The sequence below is a fragment of the Cydia strobilella genome, chromosome 3 (assembly GCF_947568885.1).
Source record: "Cydia strobilella chromosome 3, ilCydStro3.1, whole genome shotgun sequence".
Classification (NCBI taxonomy): Eukaryota; Metazoa; Arthropoda; class Insecta; order Lepidoptera; family Tortricidae; genus Cydia; species Cydia strobilella.
In genome coordinates, this window is record NC_086043.1 from 20,940,684 (window position 1) to 20,957,027 (window position 16,344).

Here is a 16,344-nt window from a genome sequence, read left to right on the forward strand (position 1 = left end):
CACTAACCTAGACATAATACTATTACTTATTCAGTGCCTACACTCTGACCACGCTAACTTTGCACAAACTTGGCAGTTACTTGACGTAGCACTTGACATGGAAACTTCTTTACAAAAATATATTAAAAGCATAGAGTTGGCTATTGAAAGCGCCTAAATTAAAAAACAAAGCATCATCAAGCATAACAAACCGCACGAGAAATGTTTTGATACTCCCATTTTTCACGCTCGTGCCGCGCCAGCACATCCCGCTGATCTAATAAAAATGAAAAGCGTTGGTCGTGCATTTTACTTCTATTTCTCTTGGCACGTGCGTCTGTGCCCTGGAAATGGGTTACAACTGCATTGCGAGGCCTCATTTGTCATTGCAGTCAATGAAAAGGATTTTTTTTCTTATCTGGCTTTTACTCCCTGCAATTTTGCACAGGGTGAATTTCCCAATGTCGGTGTTGACTTTCACACGCGAGGAATAAAAAGGATTAAAAAATTGTATTAGTACCTGCCTTAATTGTAAAATGTTGGTTGATATAAAATATGCTCTGGCCATTCAGTAAATATAGAGGTAGGATGTTAGATTCACATATGTGAGAGCCAATTACACGGGGCATTTTCCTTAACGATACTGTGATAAGGTACTTAGATTATATGAAATAATAATATTATATATTTTGTCATTGTTTACGGTTTCAACTATTTCAATATAAACCTAACCAATAACCTAACAAATAGGACCTAGCCCGAAATTACGAAAAAAATATCAGATGTTCATACATTTATGAAACTTTAAGCTAATATTGCGGTTTCACTCACGTATTTTTAGTCACTCGCTTAAGTGACTAAAAATACGTAAGTGAAACCGCAAAATTAGCTTAAAGTTAGTATGTCTCACGATAGTTTTAATTTCGATTTATGCAACTGCCCATTTTTAGGGTTCCGCACCCAAACGGGACCGTATTACTAAGGCTCCGCTGTCCGTCCGTCTGTCACCAGGCTGTATCTCATGAACCGTGATAGCTAGACAGTTGAAATTTTCACAGATGACGTATTTCTGTTGCCGCTATAACAACAAATACTAAAAAGTACGGAACCCTCGGTAGGCGAGTCCGACTTGCACTTGTCCAGTTTTTTCTCACTTATTCGGGTTTGCTCCCAGAATAAAAGTTGTACAGTATGACCTGCCTAACCATTTCGTACAATATGGTTGAAAACACAGCCTGTATAAACTCATGGAGTTCCGATCTGGTAGAGGAATGAGTTGGAGCTAAAATCACAACTCGAAAACTTGGACTTTTGAAGTAATTTCATAGAACATCTCCGAATGAAAGTTAGTCAATCAAATGTTTTAGCCGACCGTGCCGGAATACCCGGGATGGGGAACTTTTGGCTCGTCATAACCATACATCGGGTTTTTGGTGCGGGAATGATTTGAGTAAAAGACAAACAGATAGGTAACCTAACTAGCGACCCGCCCCGGCTTTGCACGGGTAGCTCAACTAATTTACACAAAACCTTTTCAAATTATACATATAAACCTTCCTCTTGAATCACTATATCTATCAAAAAAAACCGCATCAAAATCCGTTGCGTAGTTTTAAACATCTCTTCTTCTTTTCCTTTACCTTATCCCACATTAGGTGGGGTCGGCTCTCCTTATCCTTCGGCGCCAAGACGATCGTAGTTTTAAACATCTAAGCATACACAATGTCGACACACAACACTAACGATATTCGATTTAGCGACTGTCGATATTCGTTTCCGCTTACATTAACTAAAGACTGGATTCCATATGGATGAGATCTTAAAACCCTCGTCCCGATTGAACTTGCAATGTTTTTTGATTTCAATAGCTTCCCGTACTTTTCTACTGTAAAACTGGCGATCCGTGAATCGTGAGATAAGTATTTATCTATAGAAAATCATAGACATTATTTAGCAAATGGCATTTGTACAATTCATGTATTTGAGACCAACAATAAGTTCCAATTAGAAACAAAGCTTTAATTTGTATTGTGTAATGAATATCACAGCTGATATTGTTTACTGATCACTGAGCCATATTGTACCTTAATTGGCTTTGAGGTAAATCATATAATTAGTTATTACGCCAGCGGCGCCGTGATACTGGCTTAAGGCAAGAAGCTCAATGGTATCACATATACCTATTATACCAGTATATTAGCAGTACCATTATATTATATACCTATGTTTATTATACTACTGACACTATTTAACGACATATCGCACCTTTAGAATTATAGTGACCTAATTAAAAAATGCATGTTTTTGGGAAACGTTAAATAGATTGACGGGTTCATAAATTCCATACACGAAGAGAAATTACCTAGCTTTGATTAAGAAATAGTTACTAAAACTTGTCTCTAATTATACTTTACTTATTTCTTAACACGCTTTTACATATAAACACGTAAAATAAATGTATTTAATGTAATAAATGGTCTTAAACCCGGTTCACATTTGTCTGACGTGTCGTGTTGTGTTGTGTCGTGACGCATATCGGTTTATTTCGGTGTCACAACACGACACGACAGACAAATGTGAACCGGGCTTTAATTGTGCGATCTGATTCCGATACGATTTCTTTTCTGACTATGTCTGGGCGAAATACGTATAGGTACAGATACGAGAGCTCTTGACCTATGACGGTCGTCCCAATGGGGTTGGCCGGTCGAAATAATTAGCAGAAGGCGCCAGCATAGCTTGCCCTGTCAATCCCTAGAATTGTGTCAAATTTTTGTTTTTTTAATGCCCTGGATGCCAGCCCTTTAAGCCAAATCTCATAGAAAAATGGGCAAGCTACGATGGCGCCATCTCTGCAAACCTTTGACAGTTGCCAACCCCATTAAGAAAGTATATGCAGGTATTTCGCTGATTGACATTACTACTAAGAAAGAAGTCTAGTAAAGGAGAATCGGGAGTCATTTTACGTCCGTCCAAATAGTACTAGCGGCCAACAGTGTTACAGGCCCAGTAATTTAATCATTTGAAAACCTTCTGTTGTGTTGCCAAAAATACTTTTACTTTAACAAGCGCTGTCCAAGTAACCTAGTATAAATAATTTGTGTATGTTAATAATGCCTTATTTAAAAGGATTAATGATACTTTGGCAGTGTATACGCTATAACAGTAACTTAAATATCTAAGCACAACGCACGTCACCTTTTGGCGTTCAAAGGATCTAATAAGCGGTCTCATCAGCCATATAGTCAATTCAAATACGTGAGGCTAAACAGCTATTGAATAGGCTAATCCTATCATTGGCGTTGGTGTATAATGAGCCATGGCGTTATCTTGACGTCACATAATAGTAATATTACCTTATAAGGGATTATCCGATTTGATTCCAGTTAAATTGCGCCAGAAACTTCGAGTAGTATTATTTGAAATTAAATGGAAAATGGAGCAATTCACTTCAGGCCAGATTTGAACTCACGAGCTTTCAGACCATAGTCTGAACTCTATTTAAAAAAATGTGTAAATATAAATATGCTTGACGTTAAATGTCACTTGTCAGATCACTTGAGATCCTGTTATTATGTATAATATATGAGGTATATATGTTTAAAAAATAGAGAGAGACTAATAATCAGACATAGACGTTTTTGGGGCAAAAACGAGTTTGAGAAAATGAAACATTGATAAACTCGCTACGCTCGTGGTTCAATTTTTGAATCTTTTGCGTGCTCGAGTGTTATTTAGCACGAGAAGTTAAACAACAACTTTGCCTCTTGTAAAATAAATAACTAGTTCTATAATTGTAATATCCAGAGAGGAGAATGGGGACACGTATCACACGTAGTCCGATGTGGTGTTTATGGAGAAGCGGTTATCCCCTTTCTGCTTAAAATCTCATGTGTTTGCATTCGAGGTCATATTCCTGCTCAGTCACAGAATAAATAATAGTACTAGGTACAGAAGGTCACTTTCTCACAAATAGCGTCTATTACGACTTACGACAGATATGACCGCTAGGTGGCGCTAGCGCGAGTAGGCGTCCGTTCCGTAGCAGTGCGCGGCAACTACTATGGCTAGACACCAAAATTGGTGTGGGCCGCATGTACTTGTAGCGACGCGACGAAATCGCGGAGTGAAGCGCGGTTCACATTTGTCTGTCGTGTCGTGTTGTGTTGTGTCGTGACGCAGCGTGCATCAGACAAATGTGAACGCAACCATATTAAATGTATGAACCCGATATGCGTCACGACACAACACAACACGTCAGACAAATGTTAACCGGGCTTGAGCAATGCCTGGCTGTTTTATTTGTGAATACTCGTGTTTACTCGTATCGTACGACCTAGACATGGCGTTGTTTACGGCGGAGTTCTCACATTTATCATACAACATTGTACGTTTATTGTTTAACTGCCTTGTGGGGTGCAATCCCAACACAGATTTCCCTGTAAGATGAGAACTGGATGAAGAAACGTTGAATTACGCATACTTTGGGTTAATTGAATTTCTGTTGTCTTTGCTGGATTTATATTAAATCACATTTACAATCGGATCTATCGCGAATTTATTTTGTTATTTATTTACCGACGTTTCGTCGTTTTTTGCTGGATTTTCTTTTAAGGACCTGATTCAAACAACTTGCCTAAAATAATGCATAATTAAGGAAATAAATAAATATTATAACGATCTTACACAAATCGACCTGGTCCCCAGGTAGCAGTGACGTGAGCGACATAATGACGTAACGGACATCATAATGACGTATAAATGCTACCCGGGTCCCAGAGGAAGCTCAATAAGACTTGTGATGTGTACCTACTAGACGACGTTATAAGTATATCATAGAGTAACTTATACTAGAGCGGTACTGTCATAGTAAATTTTGTAACCCCAGTAAATTCACTGCCATCTGTCGACACACTTTAAAACTAAAAATAAATATTTATAAAAATACGATAAAATGTATTTAAATATGGATAAATGATTTTTTTATTTGCATTATTTATTTTTATATGATTTTGACCCATGTTCTTTCACTGGTATGCGTTAAAATTATAAATAACAAACGAAACAGTCAACGCCCTCTATACGAGTGTAGGCCAAAACTAGTGGCGCCATCTGATCGAGAATCAAATTTTCGTGATTTTCGAGGCACGTTTTTTCCTTAGACTGTATCCATCTATTACGGAGTTATATCAATCTTTGAAGTATATACACAGGTAAATATAATAAGCACTTTATATACATAGAAAACCATAACTCAGGAATAACATATATTTCTTGTAAACATACAAAATAAATGCCTTTACCAGGATTCGAATTTCGAACCCGGGACCTCCTGATTCGTAGCATTGTTTATTGTCATTTATTGCTTACATGTACATTGATGCATAGAAATACATGGTGTTATACTTATTGTTAGGAAGCGTACATGTTACCCTGTGAGGGTGTTACAATATGATTGCAGCTGTCTTACTGTTTACCTTATTACTAATTTATATAACAATACAACTTATACAACATTTAGCTAGGTCTCTAGTATTATAATTAAATTTACAATAGTTTATTCAATGGAGTATATTTATGTCCGTATATCTATAGTCGTTAGTCAAATTAATTAGGATTTACGTCTACTTATTAGTAAATCATAGCACATTTTTGTTGAGTCTCTAGTATCATAATTTAGTTAAATTTGTCATAGTTGATTCGAAATAGAATACATACAATAGAATACATGCGTATAGTTACATTTATCATAGTTTATTCGAATTGAGAATATATAAGATAGATAGTTACTAGAAGATAGATGGTTACTGTCATAGTAAATTTTGTAGTCACAGTTAATTTACTGCCATCTATTGACACACGATTAAAACTATAAATGTATAAAAATACAAAAAAAAATATATGGATAAATGTTTTTTTTTAATTTGTATTTATAATTTTTATATGTTTTTGATTCATGTTCTTTCACTGATATCTGTTAAAATTGTTAAATAACAAACAAAACCGTCACTGCCAAAATGCCATCTAGCCGAGAATAGGCCAAAGGTGTAGGCGCCATCTGTCCGAGAATCAATTTTTCTTGATTTCCAAGGCACGTTTTTTTCCTAAGACTATTCATTTTATACGTAGTTACATTAGTTTTATACGTGTTTACGTTGTTCGTAGGCACGGTCTTTACTTTATACTACTATTTTATAACAGAATATGAAAAAATACATAATTTCACGATAATCACCCTTTTGTGGTTACAATAATTCAATATCAGCAAAATATGTATTAAGAGATATAAATTATTTTCGCATTATTATTTTGTAAAGAGTATCTGAAGCTAGACAATAAAATTATTGTGTTGGACTAAAGTTAGACAAACACAATTAGGTAATTATAAATAAATGCCAATATCAGCAATGCAAATCAGTTTGTTACTTATTCTAGTATGGTATTTAGAATTAGATTTACATTATAAACTATTCCTACAAAGAATCAGCAAAGCTTTGCCATATCAAACACATCAGCCGTTGTGTTCGTCAACTGGTGACGGCACTTCGCGACAATATCAAGGCAATATCATGTCAGTTCACACGTCAGTCGAGCGAGGGAGTACTGACATACACAACAAAGAAACATCGCGATCTGAATGTCTGATTTACTTATTATGATGGTGAGCTTGCCTGCATTCGTATGAAAAGTCAGAGGAAATAACGATGACATTCTGTTTTAATCAGATACTAAGAAATTTGCTCTTTGCAATTCGTACCATAACTATTGAAGAAAGAGTTTAAATGTTCCTGTTTTCCGTAAAACACGTGCATATACAAATTCTATACAAATATAACAGGAACTTTAAATAATGTTTTTCCGTTCCTCGTCTAAACTCTTAAAACATAAGTATTAGTAATTTCAGTTGTCGAATAACCCGCTAGATGTCGCTGTCTCGTGCGTGAAAAAACCTACTTCGCGGTGTTAAGATTTTTCTGGGAAACATTACCTCTGGCCGGTACTAAGTATTGTCAAGTTTTTGTATAGAACTTTTCACTCGATGGGTACGCTGGGTACAAATCTTAATACAATTTTGCGAATTTGGCGATTCTAAGTTTTATAGAGATGTCAGATGACACCTCACCTGTCACATTTTGGTGTTTGACGATCCTTTTGTGAAATTCTTAATATTAAGTTTGACATATCTATAATAATGTAATGTTTTTAAGAAAAATAATAATAAACTTGACAATTTAAAAGTGCTTTTCGCTGGGCCTATTTGAATAAAGAATATTTTGACTCTTGACCCTCACTCTACCCATAAAAATACATACGAGTAGTTATTTGATTTATTACATTATTGTACGAGTATGACATGAACATTTGAAACACTTTTTTCTCCTATTAGGATCGTAAGAGCTCATGATGCTTTAATTTCCAAACTTAAAAATAAATGTAAAAACACTTTTATATAAAATGGCCTATGTATAATTTAATATTTAGAATCGCCCTTTGGGTAAGTCATTAGTTATTACATAGCACTATCTCCAACTAAAGAGAATGTCTGCACTAAAAGGCAGCTCAATTACCGCCCTTGCAGTTGCGCCGTTAATCTAGGTCACATTTTCTCTCTAAATTTTCCTGTAGAATCACTGAAACTGACAGATTTGTTCTAAAACTTTTCAAGCTAAGGGTCAGTGCAATGTTAGTGTGTGCTAAGCGATGCGTACAGGTAGCAGATTTATTGCGATCTGAATTATACTCCTAGTGCAATATTAAATGACTCAGACAGTGCCGTACAAGCTAGTCGGATTAGAGATGGTAAAACATCGAGTCGTATGAGTCTAAAGAGTCTCAGTGAATTCTAAACATATTGTTAAGGGCTCCTAAGGCATTCGGTAGTGACCATTCCTACGAAACAGGAGGTTATCGTTGCCTAGTACAAGCTTAAGTAGTACAAAGCTTTGCTTACTTTGGCTACTTAGGTTGATCTGTGTAAGATATTCCTCAAATATTTACTCGTTTTATTTGAAAAAAAAAAAAAAAAAAAAATTGGAGTAAGATGTATGCCTATGCCTACTTTTGTATCTATGTTCATTTTAAATAAGATTGTTAATAAATACGGGTATCAGTATCTTTTACTATTATCTAAAAAGAGCTTGAGTCTCTACAGAAGACTTAAATGTCTAACAATGATGCGCGGGGGCGACTGCGCAGCGTGCGGCTGCTGGCAGCGCCGCCCGCGCGCAGCGGGCTGCTGCGCCAAGCGCCGCTACACACCGCACTCACGCTGCTCAACTCTGTGCTTAATGTGGCACCGCACATTGACGTGTTCGCATCCAAGTGGTCACAGCTTATAGAACAATGTAAACGAATATTTGAATCGATGTATTAATTTATGTATTAGGTTAAGTAATATTGGTTAGTATTAAGATTGTAATGTATTGGCGAACGCTGTAATTACAATGTTTTTGAATAATAAACAATAAACAAGTATAAAACCGTCAAAGTAAAGTACGCTTCAGACTCTAGTCTCTACCAATAGCAACACTGCAAAAACTTTTGTTGACCTACGTTCATAGATTTGATTAAAATTGAGTAAAATAACGACTCGAATTTCTATTAAATTTTGTAGATAAACGAGAAACGAGTATCAAAGCTAAGAGCTCCAAAAGCTGCATAGACTAGAGACTGTGCCGACACTAGTCGGTATTATTGGATTTAGACACTTATTACATATACACGATACACGAGTTGAATGGTGTCTGTTAGCGACGTGCTCAAAATGGGTTTCTTCTTCTTTGTATTTTTTTGTTCATTATGGTGGTACTATAATAATTTGTACAACTTTAGTCTTAAGCTGAAATTTGAAGGTAGATATACCTACGTGTGACGCAGCGACAAGGTTCCAACGGTTTTTCAATCCGCTCGGTTCAGTCGTCTTGTCAATCCGCGCGCGACACGTATATACTGCTCTCATATTTAAATCACGTGGTGTTGTTACTTTTAGATAATTAAACTGTTTTTCGTGTCCCGTATTGTGAGCTTTTATTGTGGAATACCTTTACTCATGCCTTATTCTCGAATTTGTTAATGATTATCCGAGAGCAGGGGTGCTTGATCATTCTGGTAAGAAAAAAGCAAAAACGAGTCCAGTTATGTTTTTGACCGACATTTGCAAACTTCACTACATAAAACAAAGTCGCTTCCTGCTGTCTGGATGGATGTCTGTCCCTATGTACGCTTAGATCTTTAAAACTACGCAACGGATTTTGATGCGGTTTTTTCTAATAGTGATTCAAGAGGAAGGTTTATAGTTTATAATAATACATGCACCTGTGCGAAGCCGGGGCGGGTCGCTAGTAATAATTGAGAATATTATTCTCAATTTCTATTTCACAAGTTAGTAGCTTAATGAGTCTCACAGTTTAGTTTTCCAGACTCGAGCACCATCACTAGCTTGGATTATTGCATTTAGTCGACAATTCACGTCGCAGCCTTTGTGCCAGTCGGATATTACGTACGTGTCGCACTCACACGACTTGTTACACGAGCATTTACGACACGAGCTTCAGTAGCAATTCATTTTTAGGGTTCCGTACCCAAAGGGTAAAAACGGGACCCTATTACTAAGGCTCCGCTGTCCGTCTGTCCGTCTGTCTGTCTGTTACCAGGCTGTATCTCGTGATCTGTGATAGCTAGACAGCTGAAATTTTCACAGATGATGTATTTCGGTTGCCGCTATAACAACAAATACTAAAAACAGAATAAAATAGAGATTTAAGTGGGGCTCCCATACAACAAACGTGATTTTTGACCGAAGTTAAGCAACGTCGGGCGGGGTCAGTACTTGGATGGGTGACCGTTTTTATAGTTAATGGTACGGAACCCTTCGTGTGTGTCCGACTCGCACTTGGCCGGTTTTTTAATTTCTTTATTCATGCCAATATTTATCCCCTTATTCATAAACGTCTACTAAAGTTGACAAGCCGCTAATAATAGTTTTTGCCTTTCCATCATACCAAGTGTAGCAACGAAATTTTTTGAAATTTTTACACATAATAATAATATTATCATAAATATTAAATTAAGGTTAACTGGAAGAGATTCCTGAAAGGGATAAGTTCGCTTTTGTAAAAATTATGCGTTTTTCTCTTGTTTTATGTTTATTTTTGTACAATAAAGAGTTTTACTACTACTTACTACTACTACTATTACAGGAAAAATATAATCACACCTCTATCTTAAAAACTTTTTTTTATTATGAAAAAACATTTTCTTATTTAATTTGCAATTTAAGCCCATTTGCGGGTGTTTGTTATGTCTTGAAATGTCTATGAGATTACACTAAAAATAAAACAAAAATTGTTAAAATTGGTTGACATGATAAAGAATTAAGTATCCTTGAAAAACCAACATACATACAGGTCGCGCAAATAAGTTAGCAAATTTGCCGATAGATGGCGCTGTACACAATTACGCTTAGCATACTTCTGGTAGTTTTGGTCAAGTCTTTCGTGATTCTATTTTCTCAAGTTTGTACGGAACCCTCAGTGCGCGAGTTAAACGAACTCGCACTTGACCGGTTTTATTTAAAACTGACTAATAATATGTGGTATGTTCTATAAAAAGGGACCTTATTGTCGATGGTGCTTACGACATTATTAACGATGCTCCGATATAGCGCCATCGAAAATAAGGTCCCTTTTCATAGAAAATGCCCCATATTTCTTTTTTCTTTATACCACGACGGTGGCAAACAAGCATACGGCCCGTCTGATGGTAAGCAGTCACCGTAGCCTATGGACGCCTGCAACACCAGAGATATTACGTGCGCGTTGCCGACCCTTTAAAAACCTATACACTCCAATAATATTCATTGAAACTTCTGCGTGTGAAAAATGTTCAATTAAATCGAACCACAGAAAAAAGCAGAACCGAATGTTACGAGATTATACAGTTTAACGCTAAAATTAAATTATCGGTAAAAGCTTTTTTACATATGGTGGTCTGATTTGATTTTAACATACCTACTCTACTTTCATATTCTAACTTTCATATTTGGCAACAATGATTTATCACTATAGTGGAATCCGTTTATTATGACTCAGCTTTTACTGAACAACTGCTTACTATGACGTAATAACTGTATGAAGTTTGGTTTTCATAAAAAATTCTTTGTGACAAAGTCGGATGACTTCGCTTATAGTGACAAATCGCTTACTATGACCTATAAATCCTATTTTCATGAAATTGTGCCCGATGCCCGGTTATACCGACACATTCGCTCGTTTCCGTGGGTGTCCTCACGTCTTTCCCTGCGAGGACGTTTGGTGCGTGCGTGGCGTGTAAGTTGTTAGTTGTTATAGTTTTAATTCTCAGTGACAAGTTGATGATTGGTAGTATTGGTACAAGGTTAATAAAACTCATCTCTTACAAAGGAATTTGAGATTAATTTGGAAAAGTTAACAAACATTTAGAAGTTAATCCACTATGCTTTACCTATATGACATCCGCTTAGTATGACGTTTTTGTCACTTCCCTTCGATGTCATTATATGCGGATCCTACTGTAGTTTGAACGTATTTTAAAATATAACTAGTTTTAATATCAATGTGTGTTATTTAGGGCAGTCAGTTTATTATTATAATTTATTTACATAACATAGCTGTCATCTCCACACAATTTATAACCTTAAAACGCTAAATTGTATTAAAATCGCCACCGTGTCCAAGCTATGTAAAAAATATTGAAACTAATGTCGTAACTATGGCAACATGTTTCAATAAAAATTGGTTATTCACTAAACTTAACAACACAGTACTAAACATTACGGTGTTAAATTATTTCAATCTATAGAAAATTGGCTGCTGGAGGGAAGGTAATTAATTACATTCAGGGCGGGGTGTATGAAATACTATTTTGTAAGAAATACTATTATGCTTTTTCATCGAGGCGACACGGAATAAAACTAGTTTTAAGTAGGGAAAACGCGTTTTCGCTGAAAACGGGTTTTTACGGTGACAGATTTATAATTGTTAAGCTAGCATATTTGGGACGTTTGGGCCAGGTAGGGAACAGTTCGGGGCTTAATTGTTAGCATAGCATTTTTTTTGTTTGTTTCATTTTGGTTTTTTATTTTTCATTATTGACGAAGCCTGCGCTGTGGATTGATCTTGTGTTTAGTTTGTTTTATTTTCTTGCTTAATTAATAAAGTTTTACATACCTTAATTGTTAAGAAACACGGCTTATTAATCAAAATTGGTGCAGATGGTTCAATTTTAATCGAAAAGTAACAATTTGTGCTGTGTTAGGTCTCTTCTTAATGGCACAGTGTGTATTTCGGTAAGTGCATCCAACTGCGTCAAAACGCATGGATCTAACCGTCCACATTAGCTTTGTGGCATCGAAATCCGAGCTTGGGAACGTGCATTACGTCATATTGTGACGTTTTCAGTTTAACTGGAAACAGGTATGCGTCACGGGCGTGCCGCTGAATGCGTTACAGTGGATATTCTTGTTAAACGATACGATAATGTTACTGTGCATTTTTGTGGATACACCTTCTAGTGATTATGGCCGGTTTATCGGGCAAAAACGTACCAGGGCTTGTGATTAATTAAATATCGACTTAAGTGTTAACGATATCGATCAATGTCTAAATCAAAATAAAATTAAATATGACCCAAACTTGCGATCTTTCGGAACCGAAGCTCTGTTCCTGCCTTGTTCTCTACATGCCTTAGGGGATGTTTTATATTTTTTCTGGGATTGGCAATAAAACTTTTTATTTTATTTTATTAGGGAGGTGCATAGCGTCATCTACCGCCAGAGTGTTCTAAGTTACATTGAGAATTCACCACTAACAATGTGCTATCAAGACAATGTGCGAGCGATACTATTTTTTACACTAAAGGAATAAGAAAATGAAAGGAAAAGGAAGGAGTTTGCACGATAGCATGAGTTGTGTGTCGGTTGCGCAGAAACGCGGTTCCAACCTATATCAAAACAAACCATTGGAAACATAAATTCAGAAAAGTTTTACAAAACTGCAACATTTTTATGAATGTGGGTCGCCCGCTAGAATTTATATCTCGTCGTTTGTACACTTGTTCTTGTACGTTTAAAATATATTTACTGGGAAACTTTCAGTGACTTTCTTAAATGGCTTTAAATAACCTTAACGCGCTTCTAACATTCTAGACTAGATTTTTTTGTGAAATTCTTAGTATTCAATTTGATCTGTATACTAATTCAATATTATTATGGAATAATATTAACATCAATAAATTGCTCTGATATTTAGCTTAAGATAATATATCATCATCATCATCGTCCTCGCATTGTCCCGGCATTTTGCCACGGCTCCATGGGAGCCTGGGGTCCGCTTGGCAACTAATCCCAAGAATTGGCGTAGGCACTAGTTTTTACGAAAGCGACTGCCATCTGACCGTCCAATCCAGAGGGTAAACTAGGCCTTGTCGGGATTAGTCCGGTTTCCTCACGATGTTTTCCTTCACCGAAAAGCGACTGGTAAATATCAAAGATAATATATATGTACATATTATTCACTATTCATAAGTGCTTGTTACTGCATAGTATACTCGCACTTAAGTATGTCCATGACAGAGTTTTGTGAACTTATTGTTGTCATCGTTAGATTTTTGATTGTCGAACTAAATATTGTTGAAATAAGACTATACATACATTTGTCTATACAATATATCCCGTGCAGGAATGATGCTTACCTGGAAAAAAGAGAGTTTTATTAATTAACTGTCTGTAATATGCCAATGCCCAATGCGTTGTGCTATGTGGAAGTATGCGTCATGTCCAAATATTCAAATTAAGTAAATCTGAAATACTATAAACGATCGTTATGATTGGAACAATGTTAAGGCGGGATTCCACCAGCGTGTGTCACAAAGCATATGCACTAAAAAATGCTTGTGCCGCACAGTGCCGCACCTGGTTGAATTCCGCATTTACAATGAGAGAAATACAGTTTTCTATGATATAAAACACTGGGTCTGAATCTTATAGTTCCATATCTGTACAATATTGAACTATATATAAGATTCATAAGGTTTCTAAATAGCTTTACAACTGCACTGGAGCGACATTAGTTTTTTAAATTATCTGAGTTTGATTTGATATTTCTAGCAGTAAAATTTGCCAGTACCAGTATGTAAATACACGCGTGTATGCCCTAAGTCCTAAGAGTAATATCAAATTAAAATCAGTCAAAGTTCGAATACCCCTCATGGGCATCATAGGTTCGCCAACACACTAAAATAATAATTGAATTCTTTATGCCTTGACCTCCGCTTCATTATTATTTAAAACTGAATTTGAGGTAATAAAGTTATCTTGATTGCTACTTTGCAAGAAAATTTACGAAAAGAAAGACTAAAACAGTCAAAGTAGTTAATATTAATTAAAAAATTTCAATGTTATCTAGTAAATCAAAGAAATCCCAAAAATAAAAGTTAGTTGGGGCACGTTGCCATATGGGTCAACTGTGCAACTTCTCTAGAATACAAGTATTAATGGCGTAAGGGTTTAATATCATTCCACTTTAACCTGTAAAATTTCCGTTGTATATCTTGTAAAAATCCATAAACTTTGTTGCACCTAACTTTATAAAGATACGTGAAATATGTCCAAAAGATATCTCCCAACGGGCGCCATATTTATTTAGCAAAATGGCGGCCAAGATGGCTGCCTTTACGATGCGTCACCACCACGCGGCCGGCTTCGCCGTTAAAGCCGTGACGTACTTGTGACAAATAAAAACCGGTGAAGTGCGAGTTGTACCTGCCTAAGAAGGGTTCCCTGTCATACTTTTTAGGCCCGTATAACAAATCCATATACATGGATAAACGTTTCTTCTTAAATCCTAATCTTTTATGGCGTTATTAATAAACGTTTGTCAAATCGAACAAAACGATAATCATTTGTAAGGGAGGCAAACTTTAATAAAAGTTTGTAAGAGTTAGTAAGTTTTGTAAATAAGGGAGTTACTCAACTTTAATTTAATTGAGTTTGCATTGCAGCAATAATACATAATGGTTTATAAGATAATTAGTCCGTTGACAGAATACAGCGGAGGACGTGTTCATACCAAAACGTGCATACGTTTGCCAAGAAATTGAACTCAAAGACAAGTGTATAAAATACCTGATTTACTTAGGAATTGTAGCCTAAAACCTCTTGTATCCAGAAGTAGATGCATATAGTCTAGAATGATTCTTTAAAACCCTACGCAACTCTAAAAACTATATGCCGGTAAAAGCAGCACTTTGAACGGGAGATTTTCACGTAGTTATTTACAGGCTCACGGCTCCCAGCAAAATGTTATTTTCCTCTTATGGTTGGGTGTGCTGCCATGTTTTTTAGGTCGTTTAACTGAGGATGTACACAGACCCAGTAAAGGACCTAAAAACAAGATGCCGCCTGTATACTGGCGCAATAACACTGCGTTGTTTCTAAATATTTCGCCGCGTCACACAATGTCGGTTTTCTGACTTCATATTTTGAATATGTAATGTACATTGTAGAGGTAGATCAGGTGTTCTGTTTACTTGTGTTACTTTTATTATTACATTGTTTGCGAGAGTACAGATGTAGTCGCCATGTTAGCTATTGTTATGTTAACTAAGGATACACTTACCTTACATGTGTAACGCCGATGTCATGATATGACGTCATTCAGGTCATATTTGGGCTTTAACACATCGACTTAGACAAGAAAAATTGGATTTGATTAACATTATTCAATACATATTTCACTTAAAAGTTTTTCCTGTTTTGGAAAAGTTACATAACTAATCAACAATAATATAATATTTTCCGATAGTATCCATCCAAATTAGCATTAAACCATTTCCATACACCCCTCCAATAATGCATGCTAAACAGCCGACGGGATGCTAATGTGCTTGCGGACGCTATTCATTAGCCTAATGCCAAATAACTATAATTTTCAACTACTTGTGTAAAATTAATTGTTAGTGGTGTCATAGCAGAGCAGCAGAGCAGAGGCGGGGACCTATCAAATTCAGATGCCTCTTGGATTATAAATTTGTTTTAGAAATTGGTGTTTACAATAGCTTTAATTTAATCTTTGACAAGAGGATTAAGAAGATTATAGTGGCACCCAACGTGGGGCCGTAACAGATATTTTTTATTAAGCTTCTTCTTATTTAAAAATTATGCCGTTAAATTAATTTGTTTAACAACCTGTCTTTGACTTTGTGACTTTGATAAGGTCATTAAACTCCTCAGCCTTTCCTTTTCCGCCAAAGTATATCGGTATGAAATAATATTTAACCTTCATTCTTTGAGGAAGAAATTCTGGGATACAATTATTCATGTAATTTAAA

The 16,344-nt window shown here is 36.0% G+C and overlaps 1 protein-coding gene across 1 annotated transcript in view; it reads right to left on the reverse strand.

Moving 5' to 3' along the window:
• Positions 1 to 16,344, reverse strand: part of LOC134756100 (zwei Ig domain protein zig-8-like) — a 660,767-nt gene that overhangs the window by 26,416 nt on the left and 618,007 nt on the right. The window lies entirely within an intron of this gene.